The following is a 16,447-nucleotide window of genomic DNA, read 5'->3' on the forward strand; positions in this document are numbered from 1 at the left end:
GAGGAAAATCACTGTAAATGAACAGAGCTATAGATTACATCCACTATGACTCAGTACCAAAGCGATATCTTCCTTAGGGTTTCTTTTTTTTAATGTTTATTTATTTATTTTGAGAAGTGGGTGGGGCAGAGAAAGGGGGAGAGAGAGAGAATCCCCAGAAGGCTCTGTGCTGTCAGTGCAGAGCCCTATGCAGAGCATGAACCCATGAACCGTGAGATCCTGACTTGAACTGAAATCAAGAGTCGGATGCCTAACTGACGGAGCCACCCAGGTGCCCCTTCCTTGGGGGTTCTACTGGGAAATACACAGCCCTATATTTCTCAGACCCAGTACAGGAGATACTTCCCTTTTCCAAACCTGTACAACTGTTGGCAGGATATTCTCCAAGGATTTCCCAAAACCCCATCACACTTTTTCCTGTACTAGCTTAGAGTATCACCTGATAAGAAATTGTTTTCTTTGGCAATGCCTGACTGGGTACTTCTAGGCTCAACGTTTCTGAACATATAATCTAGTAAGGATCGGTGTTTCTATAGATGACCCTTGGACCCTACCTGTAAGATCCTAAAGAGCTTTGTGATTCATCAAAGAAAGGTAAACTGAATTGAATTGAAAGAATTTAAGCACACGAGTTTTGAGCTCTTAATCTGTATTCAATGACTTGGATTGTGCTCACATTTTGTAACTGTTGCTAAACCCTCTGTGTTTGCATGGCGAGTGTACAGAACATTCAATTAACCGAAACAGTCCATTACTGCTGGACTGCTGGAAGACCGAGAATGGGCTCAATTAGATTGTTCTACTGTAACAATCTGTTACTAAATAACATTGGACTTGATAGCAACCTGCTGTTACACTGTATACTAAATAGAAGAATGCCTTCTCAGGAACAGAAGGTGGACCCCCTTTACATGTGTTATTAAAAGGATATATTTACTCAGTGGCTTTTAATATCTCTGTGGGTAAAATTAAGGTTTTTAAATAATGTTCTATTGCAGCTTCCCTTATAAAGGAAGCCTGCTACATAAGTATATACACAGGCAGCTGTTATGTGTTGGGCTATATCTAAAACCTGTGCCCTCCACGCCATTATCAGATCCAGTCTGCCTCTTCAGTTTAATTCCCCACTGCTACCCAACAAAGAGTCTAGATTTCATTAAGGTTCACTGACACTGGCATGTTATGTTTATTCCTATTTTTACTTATTGTTCTTTCTGCCTGCAGTGTCCTTTCATTTCTTTTTCTCTATGCAGGCAAATGTCGGTAATTTTTTTTTAATGCTTATTTATTTTGAGAGAGAGAGCATGTGAGCAGGGAAGGGGCAGAGAGTGAGGGAGAGAGAGAGAGAGTCCCAAGCAGGTTCTGTGCTGTCAGCACAGAGCTTGATGCAGGGCTCGATCTCATGAACCGTGAAATCATGACCTGAGCCAAAAGCAAGAGTCAGACGCCCAGCTGACTGAGCCACTCAGGTGTCCCCCATCTTGGTAATCTTTGAAAGCCCATTTCAAGGCACCTCCTTCAAGAAGCCTTTCCTGACTTCTGTAGCCTTCACACATATTATTACTTATATGTGGAACATGTTTTTTACTGCCCTTCTTGTCTAATTCCCACATCTGGCATGGATTTTTCTACCTCAGGAGGCCTTTCTTGACACATCAGACAACATCAGTGTTTGGGTTTTTTAAGACACATTCTTACAAACATTTGTGGATTTCCCTGGCTATCATTGTGTTGTTAAATTTCAGTTTAATTCCACGGTGGTCAGTGAACATATTAAGTATGATTTTAATCATTTAAAATTTGTTGAGACTTGCTTTATGATGCAGCATATGGTCTATTTTGATAAATGTTTCATGTGCACTTAGAAACAATGTGTATGGGATAGTTTTTCAGTTCAGTGTCCTATAAATGTCAATGAGGTCATTTTTGTTCATTGTTGTAGCAGATGCCATGAGTACCTCACACGTATTCTTGGGACACTGCCATGTGCCCTGGCTTACTTGGAGTTGCCAGTGACTTGCAGCTCTGTGACCAAGGGCTTTTTCCAAAATGGTGGAAGGTCTTGCTGCCCACATGCACGTTGAAGGCCCTAAGTGCTAGAGATTGATACCCCTGGAGAGCAGCCCTCAACTGATTACTCTTGGGAGTAGGTGTATAAATATGCCAGGTCTGCTACCCCTCGGTTGGGATAATGCTGAGGGATATTTTTTTTAACCGCTTCTCAGTGATGACTCATAACAATTAGTCCCATTGCCCACAGTACAATGTAGCAGTAACCGGCTTTTCTTTTCTTTAACAATTCCCCAGTCCACTACCAGTATTCCCTGAACCTCATGAGTCAGTTGCTAGCACTTAAATCCTTATATCCAGATCTGCTTCTGGGAAAGCCCCAACGGAGACAACTTGTTTATATCTTCTATATCCTCACTATTTTGCTTTGTTTTGTTTTGGTCTGGTTGTCATGTCATTTAGGGAGAGAGATGTGTTAATATCTCCTAATCTGATTGTGGATTTGTACATTTTTTTCCCTTTTGCCAACATACGATTAATACATTTTCAAACTATGTTATTGGTTATATGCAGATTTAGAATTGTTCCTTCCTGTTGAGGTGACATTTTGTCATTGTGAAATTTGCCTCCTTGTCTCCTTTCCTGTCTATTTTCTTACTTTAAAGTCTGATATTAATACAGCTACATTAGCTCCCTTTGAGTTAATTGTATCCAATGGGATATCTTTTATACTCTTTATTTTCAACTTTTATATTTTCCTTATATTTAAGGTATGTCTTTGGTAAGCAAAACATGTTTGGGTTTTGTTTTCATTGTTAGTCTGGCAATATTTGTCTTTTATTTAGAGTCTTTAGTGATTTTTATTTAGTGTCATTATTGATGTATGGGTTTTTTTATCTACCAATTTACCATGTACTTTCTTTTGGGCGTGTCTTGGCTGTGTTCCTCTCTTTACCTTGCCTTGGATTCTTCTGAATTAAGTGTTATTTTTAAAAAAATTGTTAATGTTTATTTATTTTTGAGACAGAGTGAGAGCGGGGGAGGGGCAGAGAGAGAGAGAGGGAGACACAGAATCCAAAGCAGGCTCCAGGCTTCGAGCTGTCAGCACAGAGCCCAACGTGGGGCTTGAACCCACAAACCTTGAGATCATGACCTGAGCCTAAGTCAGATGCTTAACCAACTAAGCCACCCAGGCACCCCATAAGTGTTTTTTTTATTCTATTTCCTTTATTATCTTTTTAGTAATAAATCATTCATATTGTTTAGTGGTTACCCTAGAGATTACAACATGCATCCTTGTCTCATTAAAGTGTAATATAAATTACTGCTTTTATTACTTCCCAAAGATACAAGGACTTCTTAATACTTTACCTCTATTCATTTTCCTCTTATATTTTGTGACATTGTTGCCAAGAATCTTGATTTTATGCATATTTAAAGCCACATAATATAGAATTACTCTTACTTTAAATGGTCAATATCCATTTAAGTTTACCTTTTCATGAGTTGACATTCTTTTTTTTTTTTTTTTTAGTTTTTTCAATGTTTATTTATTTTTGAGAGAGAAGGAGACAGATCATGAACAGGGGAGGGGCAGAGAAAGAGGGAGACACAGAATCCTTAACAGGGTCCACACTCCGAGCTGTCAGCACAGAGCCTGACTTGGGGCTTGAACCTACAAACTGTGAGATCATGACCTGAGCTGAAGTCAAACGCTTACCCAACTGAGCCACCCAGGCGCCCCAGGAGTTGTCATTCTTTGCTGCATTGCTGTACTTCTATCTTAGATTGTTTCTGTCCCATAAATATTTCCTTTTTAGTATGTATTTTAGTGCAAATTTGCTAGTAATTCTTTGAGCTTTTGTTTGTCTGAAGATGTTTTATTTTGCTTGCATGTGTGAAGATATTTTCATTGTAAATTGTATGGTGAGTTTGTAGGTATTTGCTTTCAGTCCCTTAAAGAACTATATTATTCTTCCTTTAGGCTTTCCTAGAAAATAAAAAATAATAAAAAAAAAAAAACCAGCTGTTAGTCTTATTGGTGCTCTTTGGAATGTAATGGAACTTTAAAAACAATCCTTTGGCTAATTTTAAACATTGTCTTTGATTTATAGAAGTTTTACTGTCATGTGCTGTGTGTGTGTGTGTGTGTGTGTACATGTATATAGATATATATACTGCTTGTGGTCATAGATACCCTCTTATCTATGGTTGATTGTGTTAATCACCTTTGGAAAACTATCAGAAAGCTGTTGGCTGATATCATTCTAAATATTCTTTTGATCCATTCTCTCTATGTATTGTTGTGGTATTGGGTATATGTATGTTATATATTGTTATATATCATGGTTTATATATCTATACGATTATATGTATGTGTGTGTGTATATATATACATATATATGCTTTTTGTTTATTCATTTGTTTCATTTAGATTACACTTGTGAGTGAAATTATATGGTATTTGTCTTTCTCAATCTGACTTATTTCACTTAGTATAGTACCTTCTGTGTCCATTTATGTTGTCTCAAATAACATGATCTCATCTTTTCTATAGCTGCATAAACATTTATCTATTGATGGACATTCAAGTTGCTTCTATATCTTGGCTATTATACATAATGCTTTAATAAACATAGGGGTGCATATATCTTTTTGAGTTCCTGTTCTCATTTTCTTCAGGTAAATACACAATAGTGGAATTATTGGATCACATGGTATTTCTATTTTTTAATGTTTATTTTGAGAGAGTGTGAACAAGGGAGGGGCAGAGAGAGGGGGACAGAGAATCTGAAGCTGGCTTCGTGCTGACAGCAGCGAGCGAGTCTGATGTGAGGCTCAAACTCACAAACCGCAAGATCATGACCTGAGCTGAAGTCGGATGCTCAACCAACTGAGCCACCCAGGCACCCGGTGGTATTTCTATTTTTAATTTTTTGAGGAACCTCCATACTGTTTTGCACAGTGGCTGCACCAATTTACATTCATACACCAATCGGGGGTTTCTTTTTCTCCACATCTTTGTCAACACTTGTTACTTCTTGTCTTTTTGATTTTAGCCATTCTAACATGCATAAGGTGGTATCTGATTGTTGATTTGATTTACATTCCATGATGATGAGTAATGTTGAACATCTTTTCATGTGTCTGTTGGTCATCTGTGTGTCTTCTTTGGAAAAATGTCTGTTCAGGTCCTCTGCCCATTTTTTAGTTGGATTGTCTGGGTTTTTTGGGGGGTTGAGTTGTGTAATTATTTTTCATTATATATTTTGGAAACTAACCCCTGATTAGATATATAATTTAAATATATTGACCCATTCCACAGGTTGCCTTTTTCTGTTGTTGATTGTTTCCTTTGCTGTGAAAAAGCTTTTTATTTTTCCTATATATTTTTATTAAAACATTTTTTTCAAAAGCTTTTTATTTTGATGTAGTCTCAATAATTTAGTTTTGCTTTTGTTTCCCTTGTCTTAGGAGCCACATCTAGGAAAATGTTGCTACAACCAGTGTCAGAGAAATTACTGCCTGTGCTCTTTTGTACAATTTTTATGGTTTCAGGGCTCACATTTAGGTCTTTAATCCATTTTGAGTTTGTTTTTGTGTATGGTGTTAAAAGGTGGTCCAGTTTCATTGTTTTACATGTAGTTGTCCAGTTTTTCCAGCACCATTTATTGAAGAAATTATCTTTTCACCATTGTATATTCTTGCCTCTGTTGTCATATATTAATTGACCAAATAATTGTAAGTTTCTTTCTGGACTCTCTATTCTTTTATATTGATATATGTGTCTACTTTTATGCCAGTACCATACTGTTTTAATTACAACAGCTTTGTAATGTATCTTGAAATCTAAAATTGTGATGCCTCCAGCTTGTTTTTTTTTTTTTTTCAAGATTGCTTTAGCTATTAGAGGTATTTTGGAGTTCCATACAAATTTTAGTATTATTCTAGCTTTGTGAAAATGCTGTTGATATTTTAATAGGGATTTCATTGAATCTGTAGATTGCTTTGGGTAATATCAGCATTTTAACATTATTAATTTTTCTAGTTCATCAACATGGAATATCTTTCCATTTATTTGTGTCATCTTCAATTTCTTTCATGTTTTATAGTTTACAGAGGACAGGTCTTTGACCTAATTGGTTAAGTTTACTCCTAAATATTTTATTCTTTTTGGTGCACTTATAAATGGTGTTGTTTTTTTAATTTCTCTTTCTGCTACTTTGTTATTAGTGTATAGAAACACTACTGATTTCTGGGTATTAGTTTTGTATGCTACAACTTTACTGAGTTCGTTTTTTATTTCTACTAGCTTTTTGGTGGTCTTTAGGATTTTCTATGTATAGTATCCTTAAACCTATTTTTTGAGTTCTTACTTGAATTAGTGTATCTCTAAATTCCAGAATTTCCATATGATTCTTAGTTTTTAGTTTTAGCTTTCTGCCAGTTTTTTTTCCTTCTGCCAATTTCTAAATTTTTTCTTTATATTCCTTAACTATAGAAGTCATAATTGATAATTCCAATATATAAATCTCCTATTTGTCTATTGGCAGGGTGTATTTTTTCTTTAATTTCTCAATTCTTTATTTGTGTATAGTTGCTTATATTTTGCTTAAAGCCAAAGAATTGTGTATAAAATGTTAGATAAATTTGAGGTTTGGCACAGTGTTCTCATCCTCCAAAAATGACTTAATTTTCATTCTGGCAAATAGTTAAGTGAAGGCACTAACAATCCCAGATTTCTTTGAGTCCCCTTGTGAGGGCTTGTCTGGTCTATACCCTGGAATGTAGCCCTCCGAATTCCCTACTGAAAATCTTAGGTGTTTACTGGAATCCTCTTTTACTCATCCTGAACTAAAATTTGTAGTTTTTATGGAAAAATTAAACATACATTCTGTATTTAATTTACATTACATTATATTATTTTATATCAAAGTGTTATTTTTATGTTTTATCTAGATTTTCTTGGTGTCCTCAGTAGATGGATTGGTCTGAAAGTCACTAGGCTGCCAATGTTAGAAACATAAGTCTACGAAGACTAATGAAGTAAAGCTGGAGAGAGCCTGCAGAACTACCAACAAATCTGGACTTGAAGAAAACTTCAAGGTGAGTGAAAAATAAATTTCACAAGGCCTACTTTATTACAGTTATTTTAGTCAAATGTTTATATATAACGTATTTCATTATATGAAGGTGTTTATATTTTGAAAATACTGGCTGATGAATGAATGCTATAAACTTTTTAAAAACAAATTTTTAAAAAATATTTCCATTTGGCTTTTTTTATATAATGACATTTTTTTCAGTGCATGTGTGGGTGAGAAAATATGCTTATCCATCAGTGAATTATGGAGCACCTCTTATATGGAACATGTAATGCTGACTGTTATATAAGTTGACTATTCCTATAGGACATCCTGCTGTTTACACCATGAGCCCAAAGGCCAGGAGCCACTGTAGACCTACTGGCCAACAGTTAAAATAAGTTGCTTAATACCTAGGAAAGAATACAAAGAAGTATAACTACTATTATAAAAACCCAATCATAAAAGTAATAGTAAATGGCATAGCTGATCAAAGATTAGGATATTATTTTATTTTCATGTAGTAGTTCTAAGGAAGATTGTTTTCCTGAGGATTTGACTGATTATTGTAGCCTCATTAGTCCAGTGCTATACCAGCTAGCCCTTTTCAGATATGCTATTCGTAACGCCAATATGAGAACTGGAAGGAGAAAATTTAGCATACAGTAGGTAATCACCCTGTCATAATTCCCTTATTCTACATATATGTATTGAGTACCCCTTATAACCCAGATTTTTATGTGAGGTGCTTTGGCTACAAACCTATGACTCTGTTTTCATATTGTTTAAATATGTATATAAAAGTCATAGAAACAGATGAGATTTTTCATGGAGTTTAGGTGGAGTAGAAAAGAAAGTGAGGCCAGAATTAGTTTGATTATCTGGAAGAAAACATGTAAGTCAAGAAACAGAAAGTAACTATGAATGAGACTGAAGTTAGTTAGGCAGGAATGATGGCACGATAGTTGCAATAGAAGGAAATTTTGGTATATGAGTGGTATTGGAGCTTTAGTTTTTTTTTAAGAGCTGGAATCCTTCCTGAGGGGCACCTGGGTGGCTCAGTCATTTGAGCATCTGACTCTTGATTTCAGTTCAAGTCATAATCTCATCACGGTTTGTGGGTTTGATGGGCTCTGTGCTGTCAACATGAAGCCTGCTTGGGGTTCTCTCTCTCTCCCTCTCCCTGCTCTTCCCCGGCTCATGCTTGCTTGCTCGCTCTCTCTCTCTCTCAAAATAAATTAAAAAACATTAAATATGTATGTATAACAGGTGGAATACTTCCTGATAATCATTTTCTATCCAATAAAGGGTCACAAGAATGATTGTCTTATGTGGGTTGATTGTGAGTTTAAAGAGTCAAGAAAGCCGAAGCCAGGGATTTGGATGTATGAACAACACAAATGTTGAGTTCCTATAGTCCGAAGCTGAATTGTGTGCTCGTAGCTATTATACAGGTAGGAAAGAACAGATGAGGGTAACCGAGCAGGTAGCATAGGCTACACAGGGACAGGAGTGCTTACGTGAAGATGTATGAGTAATTGTGTGTAAGTGGCAATGTTAGCAGTAGACTTTCAGAAGATAGCAATTGATTTCTGTCATATTCTTATTATAGTATATCTAATTTAAGATCAGGTTCAAAAGAGCACCAATAATCAGCAGACCATAATTTTGTTTTAATATATGAAATTTATTGTCAAATTGGTTTCCATACAACACCCAGTGCTCATCCCAAAAGATGCCCTCTTCAATGCCCATCACCTACCCTTCCCTCCCTCCTACTCCCCCTTCAACCCTCAGTTTGTTCTCAGTTTTTAAGAGTCTCTTACGCTTTGGCTCTCTCCCACTCTAACCTCTTTTTTTTTTCCTTCCCCTCCCCCATGGGTTTCTGTTAAGTTTCTCAGGATCCACATAAGAGTGAAAACATATGGTATCTGTCTTTCTCTGTATGGCTTATTTCACTTAGCATCACACTCTCCAGTTCCATCCACGTTGCTACAAAAGGCCATATTTCATTCTTTCTCATTGCCACGTAGTACTCCATTGTGTATATAAACCACAATTTCTTTATCCATTCATCAGTTGATGGACATTTAGGCTCTTTCCACAATTTGGCTATTGTTGAGAGTGCTGCTATAAACATTGGGGTACAAGTGCCCCTATGCATCAGTACTCCTGTATCCCTTGGGTAAATTCCTAGCAGTGCTATTGCTGGGTCATAGGGTAGGTCTATTTTTAATTTTCTGAGGAACCTCCACACTGTTCTCCAGAGTGGCTGCACCAGTTTGCATTCCCACCAACAGTGCAAGAGGGTTCCCTTTTTTCCACATCCTCTCCAGCATCTAGAGTCTCCTGATTTGTTCATTTTGGCCACTCTGACTGGCGTGAGGTGATATCTGAGTGTGGTTTTGATTTGTATTTCCCTGATGAGGAGCGACGTTGAGCATCTTTTCATGTGCCTGTTGGCCATCTGGATGTCTTCTTTAGAGAAGTGTCTATTCATGTTTTTTGCCCATTTCTTCACTGGATTATTTGTTTTTTGGGTGTGGAGTTTGGTGGGCTCTTTATAGATTTTGGATACTAGCCCTTTGTCCGATATGTCATTTGCAAATATCTTTTCCCATTCCGTTGGTTGCCTTTTAGTTTTGCTGATTGTTTCCTTTGCTGTGCAGAAGCTTTTTATCTTCATGAGGTCCCAATATCTCATTTTTGCTTTTAATTCCCTTGCCTTTGGGGATGTGTCAAGTAAGAAATTGCTGCGGCTGAGGTCAGAGAGGTCTTTTCCTGCTTTCTCCTCTAGGGTTTTGATGGTTTCCTGTCTCACATTCAGGTCCTTTATCCATTTTGAGTTTATTTTTGTGAATGGTGTAAGAAAGTGGTCTAGTTTCAACCTTCTGCATGTTACTGTCCAGTTCTCCCAGCACCATTTGTTAAAGAGACTGTCTTTTTTCCATTGGATATTCTTTCCTGCTTTGTCAAAGATTAGTTGGCCATCCTTTTGTGGGTCTAGTTCTGGGGTTTCTATTCTATTCCATTGGAGCAGACCATAATTTTAATCTCAGGTTTGCCATCTACTACTGTGATAATTGAGGTGACTATATAATTTATAATCCAAATTGGGGATCTTGGAGAATGAAAAAGGATATCATTCAAAACTACATCAAACGAACAGGTGTAAGTTCAGACTGTCCACGGCCAAAAGGTATATATTGTTATCATATGGGCAGTTCACGTTGCGTCACCTGTAAAATGTGGACAATGTCCACGTTAAATGCTTGATCGATTGATTGAGTGAATTACACTGTGTGAATGTACCAAATCCCTTAGTGAATGAGTGCTCAACAAATTGGAATATTGTATGCTATCTTGGTCCAGGAACTGCAAGTTCATTGAAATCAGAGGTTGCACCTACTTTTTTCTTTATATCTCCATAATAATTAGTACAAAACTGTGTATTCAGTCGGTATCCAATAAGTGTAACTTTTTCTGTCTTTGTAACTTTATTTGTAGCAGACTGTAATATGCTTTCATGCCTTGATTATTTTGAATATAAAACTTATGTTAATATAGATAAGGAAATAGGAGTGGGAAAGTTTTATAAATTAGCAAACGTATGTAAACTGTTATGAAAACAAGGTTTTGAAATGACATTTAGGTTTGTATCAGTGCCTCAGGATCTGGAGTTCACCCAGTTCTTTTTCATTCAATCTCGTGAAGGGCTGTTCTGCCCTGTGGGCACTAAAACTGATTGGTCCCAGACAGATGGAACTATTTTGGGCATGACTCTGACTTCCATTTTGCCCATTCCTGGTGATACGTAACCCAAATACTATGTGTCAAGGACAAGCTTAAAGTTTCTCTCTTGGATGGTACAGAAATTTGGCACAGGCAAACTTAGGGTTAATAGTTGTCACTGATCTTGTCTGGATACTTGGCATTTCAGCCACCCTGGTGACTTAAACACTTTTCTTGAGGCACAGAGGAATAGGCATATTTTTTGTCATCCTTTTGGTAAACATGTAAGAATTAATTTAATGCTTGAATTACTTTACCATCCTCAGCGACTGTTTCTCATTCTCTTCTAAAATGGTCTTTCTTCATCCATGGCTGATCTCTTATCCGAGGCTGCTTCAAAAGTGACTTGACAGCTTACATCACTTGTTACACTAACCTCAGATTAATTTTGGTTTCTCTCCTGCCATATGGCTCTCCTTATTTTGCTATTTTAAAATTCTTCTATTACTTTTTTGATAATGAATGTAAGATTTTCAAACTTCCTCATATCAAAATATTTTATGACCCTACAGAATCATAGACATTAAAAACAGAATTGGAAGGGACCCTAAAGGCCATATCATCCAAACCCTTTCTCGTACTTCAAAAATTTGAATCCTCTCCACAACATTTACGATATATCTTTACACAGAATGCTTTGCGTTATTTGGGGATTTTCATCAAAGTCTACTTCTTGTTTTATGCCATTCCATCTTTAGGCTGGTATGACTTTAAATAGTTTTTTCTTATATTAAACCTAAACGTGTAATGTTACCTATTGATCCTTGTAACTTCCCGGGGCTATACAGAAGAAAATGAAAGCAAGTCTTTAAGTATACTCAGAAGAATTTATCATGCCTTCTCCAGAATCTTCTCCAGGATAAATTGCTGAAACCCTTTAGCATTTCTTTCTAAAACATGGCTTCAAGTTCTCCCCAGGGTTACCAACTTGTTTTGGTTTGATTTTTTGGTTTTAGTACTAAAAGTCCTGTATCCTGGGAACTCCCTTAATCCCCGGCAAACTGGCAATAGGTCACTTTAGTTTTCTCACTATCTTGGTCACTCTGTTTGGAACATACTCTAGTGTAGTGCTACTCTTTTCAAATGTAATACCCAGACGTGGATACAGTACAACTCACCATTGAACAAAATTCAGTATTATCTGAGACATTTATCCAATGCATTGCCTAAAGAAACATTATTTTTTCATCCAAGTCCAATGGTACCTGGTGAGTTATAAATTATCTTTTTTAAGCATACCAGAGTATGAGATACCTACTAAAATCTATCTAGGCAGCAGAATTTATATTTGTTTCAGCAGAATAATTGACATACACTATCGAATTCATTTCAGGTGTACAACATAGTGATTTGATATTTATATGCATTATAAAATGTTTACCACAGTAAGTGTAGTTACCATCTGTCGCCATACAAAGTTGTTATAATATTATTGACTATATTCCCTAAGCTGCACTGTACATTCCCAAACCATTTTTACTAAGCTTCCTATGTCTCTATATCTTCACACACTCTTTATTTCCTTACAGTACTGGGAAAGACCAAACTAAGTGGTTTACCAAAACACTAGCTATTTTTGGGTAGATAGTCGGTGCTGCTATGTAGGGTTACTTTGACTGAACTTCCTAATTTGTGTCTTCTGCATCAAGCTTAGTCTTTTCTTTAACGACTTCTTTTCAGCATTGTATGTATGCATATTTAGGGAAAACCCTATATTTCCATGGAAACCAACATATATGGGAAATACTTACTAGAAGGAGAGATCAGGTCTTATGTCAGATTTTCATTAAGCCTATTGTAATTTGAATTAGGTTTTGGCCAGATTGAACCTTCCTAAATTGTGTATTTGCATGGTCATCATGAAACCAAGAGAAATACCTAGATACAAACATAGTATAATTGAAAGATGAAAATTCTTGAATTATGTGTTAATTTCCAACTCACTGCCATGTTAGTTATTTGTGATGTAATGAAATTGAAATTAAAAACCATCTATCCTGTGTACTCCCATGTTCATATCAGCATTAGTCATAGTGGCTAGGTTATGGAAACAACATAAGGCTTCTTTGACAAATCAGTGGATAAAGAAACTGTGAGCCTGGAGAGCATTATGCTAAGTGACATAAGCCAGACAAAGAAAAACCAATACCACATGATACCACTTATATGTAGAATCTTTTTTTAAAAAGAAAAGTCAATGGGGCGCCTGGGTGGCTCTGTCGGTTAAGCGTCCAACTTTCAGCTCAGGTCATGATCTCACGGTTCATAGGTTCCAGCCCTGCATCAGGCTCTGTGCTGACAGCTCAAAGCCTGGAGCCTGCTTCGGATTCTGTGTCTCCCTCTCTCTCTGCCCCTCCCCTCTTGCACTCTGTCTCTTAAAAATGAATAAACGTTAAAAAAAAGGAGTATAAACTTTCAGTTATGAATAAGAACCGAGAATCTAATGTATAACATGGTGACTATAGTTGACAACATTGTGTTATATAATTAAAATTTGTTAAGAGTAGAACTCATATGTTCCTACCCAAATTTTCAAAACTAGGTAAGTATGGGAGGTGATGGATATGAGATGTTTTATCAAACTCAATTGGCAAGAATCTTTTCACCATCAGAACATTGCATTGGCCACTTTAAACATCTCACAATTTTATTTGTCAGTTATACTTCAATAAAGATGGAAAAAAATTTAAATCCTCTGTATACAAAGGTCTAAAGCAAACATCACAAACTGGCAGCCTATGGGTCAGATCCAGCTTGTGCTCATGGACATTTGTGTGTGTGTGTGAATCCAGATAGTAATGGTGTTCTCAGCATTTTGTTTTATTTTTCATTGAGTTGCTTTCAAATAATTAAAAAGCCAGAGATTTCACATAAGAATCTGGATTTTCAGGTTCTTTAAAACAATTGGAACATCTGGCAACACTTTGCCCGTATTTATGATAATGATCTGCTGGAACTGAGAGTAGCTGCTTTTATATATATATATATATATATATATATATATATATATATATATATATATATAATGCCTTACAACTCCCGACAATCCCTAGCACAGCCAGGTATCTTCACCCACACTGGCTTCATTAATTCATTATATTGCCTTTTTGACCTCTAAAGGCATTGGATACTGAAAATCCATCTAAGTTTTCATCCCTTTGAACTATTTCTCGGTTTTCCATATGTTCCACCCCAAAAAATATGTGTTTTTTAAAAAATATTTATTTTTGAGAGAGCACAAGCAGGGGAGGGGCAGAGAGAGGGGGAGAGAGGATCTGAAGTGGGCTCTGTGCTGACAGGCTGACAGCGGCGAGTCCGATGTGGGGCTCGAACTCACGAACTGTGAGATCATGACCTGAGCCGAAGTCGGACACTCAACTGACTGAGCCACCCAGGTGCCCCTGTGGTTTCTTTTAGCCATTCTTAGTGAAAAGAAAAAAGTCATAGGAATTTCTTTTCCTGGAGATGTCTGTCATAATGCCAGGATAAAGTATGTTAACACGTTTGAGGCAATTATATAACAAGTATTTTAGACTGAATTAATGGCCCCAACTTTTCATGTCTCACTGTGTCAATATCATCTGGTAGCGCCTTCTCATATTAACTCTGAGTTTGACCATGAAACTTGTTTTGGCCAATGAAATGTTAGAAAATTTGACATGATCAGTGGCTTGAAAAAGTATGTGGTGTTTCCACTTCTCTTTTTTCTTGGCCTTTACCATGATAAAACTCCCAGACTAACCTACCAGATAAGGTGAGACACATGGCCCAGTCATGGCTTTTACCCTGGTTGACAGTCAGCCAGCTTTCAAACCTGTGAGTGAGTTCAACCAAGACCAGAAGAATGACCCAAATAAGTCCATCCTAAATCATTAACTCACAGACTTGTATGCTAAATAAATGCTTAGTGACTTAAATCTCTGAGTTGGAGTTGTTTTGTTATATGGCATTATTATAGTGGTAGATAACAAATACAGAAATTTGTTTTTAGAAACAAAGTATTATAATAAAAATATAAATATGTGTCAATTGCTTTGTGAAAGGCAGTGGGGAGAGACTGGAAAAACAGCATTGAAAGAGAGGAGGCTGGAAAAATAGTGAGGAATCTGCTATAGCAGCCTAGATAAGTGGCAAACTATGTTATCTACTGGTGAAGCATTTGGTAAAATATGGTAACTTAGAATATAGAAAATATACCAACTTAACCTTTATACTTTAGTAAAGATATATGTAGACAGAATGTTGAAAATATCACCTGCTATTACTAGCTGCATGTGATAAGGTGCAAATAGAAAAAGATGCATTAAAGAAAGAACTGAACAGTTTGTGAGTAAAATTTAGAGAATACAAGAACTTAATGGATTAGAAAAAAGTATTTTTTTCTTATTTCTACCCTCTTAGTCTAGATCAAATCCAAGGAGCTGCCAGAAACATGTGGTCTTAGTATTAAAGACCGAAAGAGGTTTGTCAGACTGTGTTAAGACTTTTGAATAAATTAAGGTGTTGCTAAGTAGGCCCTCTCAACTAGACAAAAGTGTTTCCAGAAGTTTTAAGGGCATTATCTTACAGCACCCCAAGAAGCCCAAAGAAACACTGATAAAATCGAGAGAGAGCCTTACTTCAAAAGGAATTATGGTTGTGGCTTTTGCCAATGGAGTGGACTTAAACTTTATTTTTATGACACTCAAGAGGTTTTAAGGGAGTTGTATGGGCAAAAGTGCTACCATACTGGATTAAAGGAGAATGAAATTGTATGAAACTCAGAAAAACACTTGGCCTTCAGTATTTTATGAGCAAGAAGCAGGCTAAAAAGTTGCTCAGAAAGCATATTTTTAAATGCCCTCTTCAAAAGTGACCAAGGATAATGGAAAAAGAATAATATTTTGAATAAAGTTAAGGGCCATGGAGAACAATGGCCTGGTGGTCCACTCTTAGGAAGCATGATGGGGTATAGTTAAGAAACATCCCCTACCCCTACCTTGTAGGGTCCTGGCCACATTTGTCCAGTGGAAATTGTTATACATGTATACTAGGGCTAGGTGCTTCCTATATTATTCCCTTTCTGAAAGAGAGCATTTTTGTAATTATCTGGTCCCTCTGTCATCACTGAATGTTGGGTATGTGAGTGGCCAATAAATTATCATTTTAGTTCATTGGGCTTTGAATCCTCATCTGAGGAACCATATCAGTACCTGATTGTAGATCACAAGATAATGGATTTTCGACCGGATGGTGTGACTAAATGGGATGTTTGAGATCTTTTGAGGGAAGCATGTTTTGCATGTAGGAAGGATGTGAATAATTAATTGTGAAAAGAGTGGAATATGATGCATAGTTTAGACTGCTGCTACATGTGGCCTTGACACTCCTATCATGCAACTACCAACCACCAACCACTAGACATATGAATAAACCCATCTAAGACCAGGAGAACCATCTGTCTGAGTTCAGCTTAAATTGCCAAACACCTGACCTAAATAAAAGCTTATTATCTTAAAGCCCCTGTGGTTTGTTACACAGCATTATCATGGCAATAAATAACTGATAAAAACAAGTTACTG

At 36.6% G+C, this 16,447-nt stretch overlaps 1 non-coding gene across 1 annotated transcript; it reads right to left on the bottom strand.

Moving 5' to 3' along the window:
* Positions 1-3,120: 3,120 nt before the first annotated feature.
* Positions 3,121-3,205, bottom strand: TRNAL-UAG (transfer RNA leucine (anticodon UAG)). The gene has a single exon. It is a non-coding gene; the product is annotated as a tRNA-Leu (tRNA).
* Positions 3,206-16,447: the final 13,242 nt, after the last annotated feature.

This window comes from Lynx rufus, unplaced genomic scaffold (genome assembly GCF_022079265.1).
Source record: "Lynx rufus isolate CCGP_SWC_20201006 ecotype Redwood Valley unplaced genomic scaffold, mLynRuf1.p SCAF_19, whole genome shotgun sequence".
NCBI classification, from domain to species: domain Eukaryota; kingdom Metazoa; phylum Chordata; class Mammalia; order Carnivora; family Felidae; genus Lynx; species Lynx rufus.